At 40.8% G+C, this 11,011-nt stretch overlaps 1 pseudogene; it reads left to right on the top strand.

The window, feature by feature from the left end:
- Positions 1 to 6,805: 6,805 nt before the first annotated feature.
- LOC108702211 lies at positions 6,806 to 10,418 on the top strand (annotated as a pseudogene).
- Positions 10,419 to 11,011: the final 593 nt, after the last annotated feature.

Here is an 11,011-nt window from a genome sequence, read left to right as displayed (position 1 = left end):
GTTCTATCCCTGTTACCTGTCTACTTTTGGGGATCCGGACCTCATGGGGTACTAACAACCTGGAAGGTGTTTACTTTCAACTCCCCCTGCTATTCCTCCAGTTGTGCCATTCTGGATGTATCTGCTACACCTGTGACTATACCTGGCATTTATTGACTTTCTCGTGTATGAGTATTATCAATCCTGTGGCTCTTTATATTGAATAAAGCCTAATTCATTTGTCCTGTTATTTTGCACTTTTGGCAGTATAGAGGTATAGTCCAACAACACCCTTATGTGATCGTTTCACTCAGCGAAAGCCCATCCATCCTGTTGAAAGAGGGTCCAGTGTAGCCCATGCTCTACCTCACTAATTGATATTTGCCTGTTTAAGCCAAATTAGGGTTACGGATGTCTGTGGTCCTTTTCGGTAAGCCATGCCTACTTATTGGGCCTACAAATAACAATTAATTTACCTAATTAGAGTCAGATGAGGAGTAGAAGGTACCATCACATCCAGACATTGCTATGAGTGGTGGTATAACACTGATTTACAAAGGACACATCCAAGTTATCTTATTTTAGCGACATTTCAGCAAGTGAAAAACGCATTATAGTACAGGCCTTCTCCATGGACAAGTGAATAATACATTAAAGAGCAGAGTTTCTCCATAGCAGTTACTTTGGTGATTAATATTATGGGGAAAGGGAATGATGGGTATTACAACAGTAGATAGTAGTGTTAAAGGAACAGTAAAGCATGAGAAGATGTTGCAGTGGGTCCATGCTCTAACTCAAGAAGAGTCTGTTTGTGGAGCTGATATTGTTGATATTAGAGGGGACTGTTATCTTGTTAAAAGAATAGGATGGTATAAAATACAGGATCATACTGCAAGAGAACCTGCTTAATTCTGCTCACAATTGGATGCAGTGACAGTGATCCCAAACACAAGGCCATAGTCGCATAACTTAAAGCATTTAGGCCCCAGGTAAAAGTTTGCTCTGGTGCCCCACCTTTGCACTGGGTAAGGTGCCACCTATCCCGTTTTTCATGGGGCTGTGCCAGTGGGGGAACCTTACCTGACCGGGCCAAAAAATTGTCCAGGTTAGCCCCTCACCGTCCATACATTATCTGCCCATGCATTGCCAACATGACTTATGAAAATTGTGCAAAGCTGGCCCATACTGCTTTAAAGGAGAACTAACCCCTGAAAACAAATATTCTAGTAATGCTGTATTTTATATACTGAACTTACTGCAGCTTACATCCGCCTTATGTTTCAGAATCTCTTTAATATTAATGATTGAGGCCTTCACCGAGAGTCACCATCTTGGGTTTTGTTAGGTTGTGTCAGTGACACTGCACATGCTCAGTGTGGTCTGGAAAGCTGTTGAGAAGCTCAGCTTAGGGGTTGTCACAGTTCATCATGAGGTTCACATGTAAAAGTTTATGCTACAGGCTGATTAAATAATGGTACAAACTGCACTGGTTTCTGAGCTGTCATATTATGACCTTCTGAAGTAATTACTAAAACATTTATATTACAGTATAATACACAAAAGCCATGAATATCTTGTAAATTATATCCTTATAAACGGTGAGTTCTGATGTCATCAGTTATAAACAGTGAGTTCTGATGTCATTTCTGTCACATGACTCACTGAAATTTGTGTATTATAATAAATTAAGTACCCCCAGTTGCAAAATATGAGGATATTAGAAGTTACCTCGGAGTTCCATGACCTGTAACTCCTCGGTAACTTATAATATCCTTATATTTTACAAGAGGGGGAGCATGTTCGGTGAATTAGCAGAAAAGAAGATGGGGAGCTACTGGGGCATTTTGGAGGGCTGTGGTTGACTGGGTGGTAGAGAATCCCAAAAGATAATGTAAAGCTTTTCTAATCTACTTCTTTGATTGGCTTTTTTATTTAAGGGTAAAACACATATGGTGGAATGTAATATGTTTCATTAGTGCAAAAAAGGCTTGCAAAGACCATTGCAAATGTTAGCGACCATTTTTGCATCCTTTTTGACCAATTACAGACCTCGACAACGGTTGTGACCAACTGGCTTTTATGAACATTTGCAGTGTATGTAATAAAATGTTGCAACTAAATATTTAATGAAACTCCTGAACATTGCCTCACAGAGTTCGGCGAGATTGTCACTCAGAAGACGAGGCGATTAGTCGCCAGGCGACAAAATCTCCCCAAATCTGCTCATGTGGACTAACCCTTAAGGCATGAAGATCTAAATTACAGTAAGATCCATTATCTGGAAAATCCCAGGTCCCAAACATTCTGAATGACAGGTCCCATACCTGTATTATGCGTGGTGCTTAAATTAATTACTAATAAGATCTTACTTAAAAAAATGACCATCACAGACTGTGGGGAAATAAATAGAAATACATGTAATATAATGTAGTAGTTATGAACTCATGTATATTTTTGCACTGTATAGGCGATGGCAGATTAAAAGAGTTTGTATTATTGTATTTTGTATGATATATTGTAATTTTTTTATGATGTAGAGAGTGATGTCCTGGAACAATTTTCATTTTATATTCCAATTGGTTTTCATATACCAAGCAAAAAAGTCAAACTATAATAAATAATGAAGACCAACTGAATTGACCATTCTTTAAAGGGGTTGTTCATCTTCTAAAGACTTTTTTCAGATTGTTTTTGGATTGTTCACCATAAACAAAGACTTTTTTCATTTGCTTTTCATCTTTTTTTTTTATACATTTTTTAACATTGTCCCAAAATTTAAGTTTAAAGTAAACCAATATTTACTCCTAAAAAAGGTTGTCAGGATTCATTGTTCCATCATTTGACATTCTTGCTCGATTTTTCTCCTACTACTACTTTCTCCTGTTCAGTGTCGGACTGGGGGGCCCGAGGCCCACCGAGCCTGCAGCCTCAACAGCCCTCCACACTGTCCCTCGGCCCCCTGGCTGCAAACGATACCTCTTCCACCCCCTCCACGGATATGCGCGTGTGCTGGCAAGCAGAAGAGGGAGGCAGTGCAGGAGCGGGTTCAGATCCCCCAGCTGCAACTGTTGTGTGGCGTCAATACGTCTGCATGCGCACGCACTCTGGTGAATTTTTTTCGGCAGAAGAGGGAGTGCAGGGGCCCCCAGCCGCAAACTATTGAGACCCTCTTGGATCTCCTACGCATGAACACTTGCAGGTTTTTAGTGCAGAAGAGGTAGCACAGGAGCAGGTCTGGGCCAACGGGGCACAAAAGAGCCTGGGCCCACCAGGTTTTTTGCCGGTGTCCCACCGGCCCAGTCCGACCCGGCTCCTGTTACTATTATAAAAAGATTAAATATACTGTGCACACAGGAATCCTCTTGCGTCTGAAAAAAATCTTATAAATAAGGCATGTTTTACATTGAATTTAGGCATATATCGAATTGCCCATCCGCTTAAGTGCTCTGCCTTATCTTTGGGAGAACTTGATTAAGACATCACTCAGAGTAGCCTTGAAGAGGACAAAAATGAATTTGCTTGCAGCCTCATTTACAGTCTCCCAACACATACGGACTTAGCCTTAAGAAACTGATTATTCCTTTTTCTAACCTAAGTAACATAGGAAACCTACATAAATGAATATACAATTTACCAACATACAGGGAACATGTTCTGGTTCAACTGCAATGTTGTGTCACACTATTTACAGGGCATTGATGGCAAGCCCAGACTGGCAATTTGTGGATTTGGGCAAATGCCAGAGGGGCTGCTATTAAATGCTAAATACAGCCATTGTTTAGAGGGCTGTTTGGGCCTCTGTGTATTTGACCTCCCAGGGTCTGTTTTGAATCCCAGTCAAGGCCTGGTTGATGTGACATTGTCCAATGCTGTGAACTTTGAACAAAGCTGCTTTCAAAGGTGAAGTTTAAGATTGTAATCTCATATAATGAATTTTCCTAACCCAGCCAGTTGCTTGGGCAGGAGTTGGGGGGCTCCTGGAACATGTGTACTAGTTGGTAATGCACCTAGATCTTACTCCGTGTGTGCTTTGAGTGAGGAGTTTCATAGACCCACCCTGTGTCTACACATTGGAAGTCTTTTTACATTCACCCGTCCAAGAAGGGGGTTGAAATGAACAGGGCTGGATTTAAGAACGGTGTGCCCCAATGCCACCCTTGCAGCCATCACCCCACTCACACGCACCTACCCTCTTCACTCACAATCCTTTTATCACCCTGCTGGCTCTGCTTTTTCTTGTCCTTTCCCAATCGCTTCCACCAAGGGCTGGAAGATCCAAAGGCTGTCAAAATCTGCAGTCCCCCTGTGAAGATGTGTGGCTTGAGAATGAAAGTGGGCTGTGTAAAATGATTAAGTTCATTGACCAGAGATTGCAGATCCCTCATAACTGTGCACCAACCTTATTCTACTCTGGAAGGCCAGGGTGTGCAGGGAGCGGTCTTTGCTATACACCCACGATTTTGACACACACAGCAATCATGTTGGCCTTGTCATTTGTTTCCAACAAAATTGCAGAGAGTCTAACAGTGTTTGGGGTCCTGGCCATGTGAAAGAGTCTACAATGCTACAATTTTTTTCTTGGCTAACTTGTATACTTATGATTGTTTCTTTCTTTAACTGTACCTCCACCTCATTCCCTTTCACTGTTGGAGTTCCACAAGGTTATTTCTTAGTCCCTCTGCTGACCTCACTCTATACTGCTTCTCTAGGAAAACATATTTCATTTGGACCTTAGTACAACCTTTATGCTTCAAGTCAATTTGTCTTCTCCAGACCTCTCTCCTTCTGCCCTTTCTCAACAGACTGACTGCCTCTCTGCTGTCTCCTCCTGAATGTCACAGTCAGGGCCGGAACTAGGGGTAGGCAGAAGATGCACCTGCCTAGGGCGCAACGACAGGAGGGCACTGGGCAGGTACCTCTTAAACTGTCTTCTGTCTACCCCATGTCCATTATCACAGCTCTCTTTTTTGATTCCCACCCTCCTCTGCTCTCTCCCCTCTGTCGCTTTGCCCCCTTCCCCTCTGTTGCTCTCTTCCCCTCCCCTCTGTTGCTCTGCCCTCTGTCGCTCTCCCCCCCTTCCCCTCCCCTCTGTTGCTCTCTTCCCCTGCACCCCCTCCGTTGCGCTCACTTTCCCCACTTCCTCCCTGCAAGTTGCGGTCCATCTGGGGCGTGCGGGATTCTGGCCGGGTTGCCTAGGGTGTCCGGCCGGCTTGAAACTGAATTCATGATATTTCCTACAACATTCTCCCCTGTCCCTCAGGTTTCACTCACAGCCAATAACATCACCTTTCAATTAAACACAAAGGAATGCAATCTCGGAATTATTAGAACCCTATCTGTTTATTTATATAAAATGTTGGGTTTTCACATGAAATTCTTTGTGCACGCCACAATTTGTTGTGTGCTGGCCTTAAAAATTGTGAGCCTTAAAAATTGTGAGAGCACACCTTAGTGGGAACATTGATTCCCACCTTAAAGACTGCAACCTAGTCCTTGCAGGCTTTCCAACATATAACCATACACATCTCCAATCTTTTCTAAATGCTGCTGCTAGATTCATATATCCCTTAGCTCCATATCAGCTGTTCTCCCATGCATATTCCTTCTCTGACTCCCAACCTCTTCTTGAAGCAAATTCAAATTAATAAAACTTACATTCAAGGCCTTTAACAATACAACCTCTGCCTATACCTCAACTCTGATCTCAAAATACACTAGCTATGCTTCTGACCTTTTGTTTCTTCTCCTCTCATCACTTCATCTTATTTCCGACTACAAGACTTCTCTCAAGCTTCTGCCTGTCTCTGGAACTCTCTGCCTCAAGCTATCACACTCTCCCCTTCCTTCAAAACTTTCAAACACTCTCTAAAGACTTTCTTGCAATGGCCTTACGAGATATCACTGGGCCCCTTAGCAAATTATTTTTCACGCCCCCAAAATGTCCAGAGGTTTTACAAATATGTAGTTTAATTGTATATGATTTAGTGTCTCAAGGGGCTCCTTTACCCCCTGGGCCCTCTTGCAGCCGCAGGGTCATTCTTTGCTACTGAAATGAAGATTTTTAACTAATGTAACTTATGTTTGCCAATGGGCACATAATTCTGTACAAGAAGACATTACATCAGCAGCAAATGAAGATGTGGATCTGTTCCTGAAAGTAAATGTCAGCATTCTTGGTTGCTCAGATGTACTGGTGAGAAGCTGTCTATTTCAGGTGCTGATTGGAGGACTGCGCTGTATTTTATAAAATCTTAAAGAAGACTTGCATTAAAGAAGACGTGATGGAGAGAAGAAAAGGGGAAATTATTATTTTTTTAATGGAAGCTTAATTAAAATATGCATATTATAATCAATATTACGGCACAACTGATGCAGTCTGTGCATCTAACTTCTCTAAGAAGACCAGGATTGAGATGGATGTAGTAATGCTGGACACTGTTGCATCCACCACTTCTAGCTTCTTGTCCAATTGTAAATCTCTGTTGCCATCTTGTGCACAGATTTGGTCACTACATTGTAAAGCAAAAAGGCCACAACATATTTACTCTGCTAGATAATATCGGTGCTGCAGCTAAAATGTATTATTATACCATCGGTGTATGACTCTGGCCTTCTACCCACATAAATAGCACAGATAGGAGGTGTGGGGCTTTGTAGAGAATGAACTCTGCAAAATACGCTCCTTTAATTAGAACTTTTTTTTTTTTGCACTATTTTAGCACCCATGCCCATAGTAAAAGAGTTCTAAATTCTCTTAAACTTTTTTTTATCTCTATCTCCTTTCACCTACTGTTTAATTTTCTGATAAACACTTTAATAACTGCTGGTATTAACAAAGTATGTTCTCAATTTGCAGCATGGTCATCCGTAGCTTCCAGTTACCCAGCTCCCAAATAAGCCCTGTTTCCAATGTTGGCCTGAAACTGAGCATCTCGGGGGCTTTTATCCAGGTGGATGGCAAATGGAACGCTCACTATTTAGTGTAAGTATACTGTGCATAGCAGAAATTAGCAACTGGGATTGGAGTGACCGAGGGATTGTATAACCTGGCTGTGTTACTTCAACAAGGGCTTAACCACACAATAGACTTTGGTCGATAGCTGCTGAACTGAATGTAGTTTACACTGCATGAAAGTGCTTAGATCAGTGTAGAATTTATACTAGATGTTCCAAGTGTTTAATTTAGCATAGCATGGTCTGGCAAGTCACACATTTGATCCAACCATATGCCAGATGAAGGTAAAACTGTCTTTAGGTGGATAAAATAGGTTGACAACCCTGAGCCCAGTTCTGGACTGAAAGTTAAAATAGGCAGTACACAGAAACCGAAACAGCGTCTCATAGGTCCAATAAATAGTGATTGTCTATATCATCAGCCCAGATAAGTTAGCAGTATAGATTGCTACTCCATGATTGCCTTGCCCTGCAGTGATGCTCTTAAAAGCTCCAGTTGTAGCAGGTATTATAGAGCAAGCATAGAGATAGTGGGCAAGATTGCGACAATAGGACAAGATGGAGCAATCAGTGTTGCTCAATATGCAGTGTAATTCCCCAAGTCTGCATTTTTTATACAGTATGTTGTATACCTTATACATTATATATTTATAGCTGCAATAAACTTTGACGTGAGATTTAAATAGATGTTTCTAATTGTAAAGTCATCAATTTACCTTTTTTACTGTAGATCAGATAAAGGAAACTTTGACCTGAAGGTGGAGGGGCTCAGCATCTCTGTTGGCCTACTGCTGGGAAGCGATGCATCTGCGAGACCCACCATCTCCCCTTCTGATTGTCATATCTCAAATGTCAATATACATGTGTCCGGGAAGTTCAGGTAAGTTAGAAATGGGCTTGGTCGATAATTCCATTTGGGCCCTATTTCTTAAATAGTGAATCCTCAATTGCTGCTGTATTAATCCTGCTGCAAAAATACATCAGTACAACATATTGGCCATTGGAAATATTGTGCAGAATACATGCAACATTCTAAATTGGTATACACAGAGAATGTTGCACTCATTCTGCACAATAATAACTTTCATTATTTTCTTGCAAACCGTGACCTTTAATGTAGCAATAAAAGGCACAATCTCTAACCTTGCTGTCTGTTCTGATCTTTTTTTATAGCTGGTTGGTTGATGTGTTCCATAAAAGTATTGACAATGCCTTAAGAAAAGCCATTGAGGGTCAGGTAAGGCTAAAGGGATATTGTTACATAACTTGAAATGATTTACAGTATATTATTGTATAGAACTGTTTACAGAGCCTTAAATATTGATGTAGAGTATTTAAATGATAAAATGGGAAAAAGTCACACGCCAGCAAAAATCACATTGTTCCATTTAATTTCAAATAGGCTAGATTTTTTTTAATGAACTGGGAAAATAAGTAAATGATTAAGTTGTTAGACGACAATTACCATTGCCTTCTATTGAGCCTTGCTAGCTTTAACGTGGCAAATTTTTTTCTGGTGACCTTTGGTTTTATTCTTGACTATTTGAGGTTCCAAATGATATCCTCCAGGATATTTGTGTTTTTTCACCTAGTTTTTCCTTAATTCATGAAAGACGTAATCTTATTGTTTTTTATAAATCTGAGCTATAGAGCCACACAATATGTAAGCACCCACAAATGTTATCAATTTTAGATTTTTTGGGTTCTGCACCCACTTTGCAAGTCAGTTAAGAGTTCCCCTATAGCAACTGTCACCAAGCTACTCATGGCACTAGCTGAGTGTTTTCCCTCACTGACCTTTTACTGCTACACGTTTGGCTTCCTTGGGTGACACACCTGCATAGATGTTTTTCATTAACTAAAAAACTAGAATTATAGACTAATTACAGAGTCAAAGAATTATAGAATACTGATTGTGCTTCAAGATAAAAAGACTCATATCAATGGCAGGAAACTAATGTTTCCTGCATTTAGCTACTCTGTATTTATAAGGGCAGGCTGGGGGGCAACATGAAGGCATCGCTTTTTCTGTGCCATAACTTGTGCATTGTGCAAAAGAGCATTGTCCATACTCACTACCTAGGGCAGGCAGTAAGTACTTGGCTGCCTTGTGTTAGATGTCAAATATCAGTGAATAAGCACTAAGGGTGGCACTTAGTGCTCTTTCACTTGCATCCTGGGCTTTTATAAATGACCCCTAAAATATATATGTCATAGGTTGAACTAGGCTGGTGTGACACCATGAAAAAACCCAGTGGGCCCTGACAACCCAGGTCCGCTCTCTGACAGTAGCCATGGGCGATGCCACCCTCATCCCTGATTTGGCAAAAAGCACAGGCCATTCACACATGGGGGGTGTAAATATCAGGCTTGCCATGCAGAGGATCAAGGCTGGGATGGGGGCCTCTCATGCTTTAAATAACGTTTGGATTGTGAAGTCATTAACGTTAATTGGTAGAACAGTTTTATTAATTAGCAGAAGCCATAAATACCCCATGTAATTAGAAATGCTCTCTGGTATTTTCTTTTTCTAGATCTGCCTGTTGGTTACTCAATCTATTACTAGCAAAAACTCCAGCCACTTTTACGGACCCTGCCAGGTAAGAGATGACTCTTGGGGCTGATTCCAGTATACCGAAATAAAGGGTAAGGATTTAAACCCACGCAATGTTTTCAAAAGCTTGCTCTGGGTTCTTCAAGCTCACATAATAAACCATGTGGAAGTGCATCAATAGGTGCTCTCCATTGCATCTATCCTGGAGCATCTGCAGTCCAGGTGCATTGTTATATGACCCTTAGGGCAGTAGCAGACTGGGAGATTTGTCGCCCGAGATTTATGAGCAACTGTGGGCGACCAATCTCCTGAAAAATGCCTCTGCATTTGAAATACTTGAAATCGCTGGTGCTGTGACCAACATATTGCTAAGTCGCCAGAAGTTTCCCCCAGAGGTAATTTTGAGCTACTTAGCAATATGTTGGTCATAGCACCAGCGATTTCAGTTATTTCAAATGGAGAGGCATTTTCTGGTGATCTGATGCCTGCAAAAATAATAAAAAATTAATATTCTTGGCCGACAAATCTGCCACACAGACATATCACATTGCTTGCTCACTTGCTCTTTTAATCAAACTTGTGATTGGCTGCTGCTTTGGGAGATTGCCAGTATGTAGCACAGCTGCCTCACCCTTTTAAAATCAGATTAGTGATTAGTTTAGATAGAATACATGGTGCATGGCATCAAATGCAGTCTGAAATTCATTCCAGGTCATCAACAAGAATGTGATACTTTTTAAAATATAAAACAAAGCTAAACCAACTTTGATTATGCTAAGGCATTCTGTGTTTAATGCATTTCTTGTATTTACTTGCAGCGGTCAAAGATGTACCCAAACATGCACATGATTTTGAAGATTTCAGTTCCCTCTGCACCATTTCTGACCATAGAACCAGGAAATCTGACCACTTAACCCAGTGTGTACATTAAAGCCTATGTCATTCTACCCAACAGCTCCCTGGCACTTCTTTTTCTTCTTAACCTGGTTAGTAGCATCTATACTAAGTAATTATTCATGTCCATAAAAGCGAAATCCAATAATATGCTATCTTCTTGAAGTGTCTGAGTGAAAGAGAACAAACATATACTGTAGTAATTTATTAGATCTTCAAAAAGACTCACTCAAAAGAACCATTACAGTCCAAAGATTCATATTAGTTAGTTTAACAAGGTTATATTATATCTATAACCTTGTTAAACTAACGGTCCCTATCCAAATGTTGAGCCTCAAAGGTGGCTTGAAGAGGCTTAAACCTAGACCGATCAGCTGGGCTGTTTGGTTGCATCTGTGTAAATGGTGGCCAATGTGGTGTTTGCCATTTTGCACCCTTGTAATTTTAACATCTACTCCACAAACAACTACTGTTTTGGTGAAAGTAGCAGTGAATTCAGGGAGAATTGTGGGTAGCCTGGAACTTAGGTAAATGAGCGATGTCATTTTAATTTTTCAAATGATTCACTCTAGTAAACAGTAGAACATGAATCTTTGGAAGGCAATGATGATGATGGAGTTTATGCGGTAA

This window comes from Xenopus laevis, chromosome 9_10S, assembly GCF_017654675.1.
Source record: "Xenopus laevis strain J_2021 chromosome 9_10S, Xenopus_laevis_v10.1, whole genome shotgun sequence".
Lineage (NCBI taxonomy): Eukaryota > Metazoa > Chordata > Amphibia > Anura > Pipidae > Xenopus > Xenopus laevis.
Note: the sequence above shows the minus strand (reverse complement) of the source record. Positions and strands in the feature narration are given on the sequence as shown.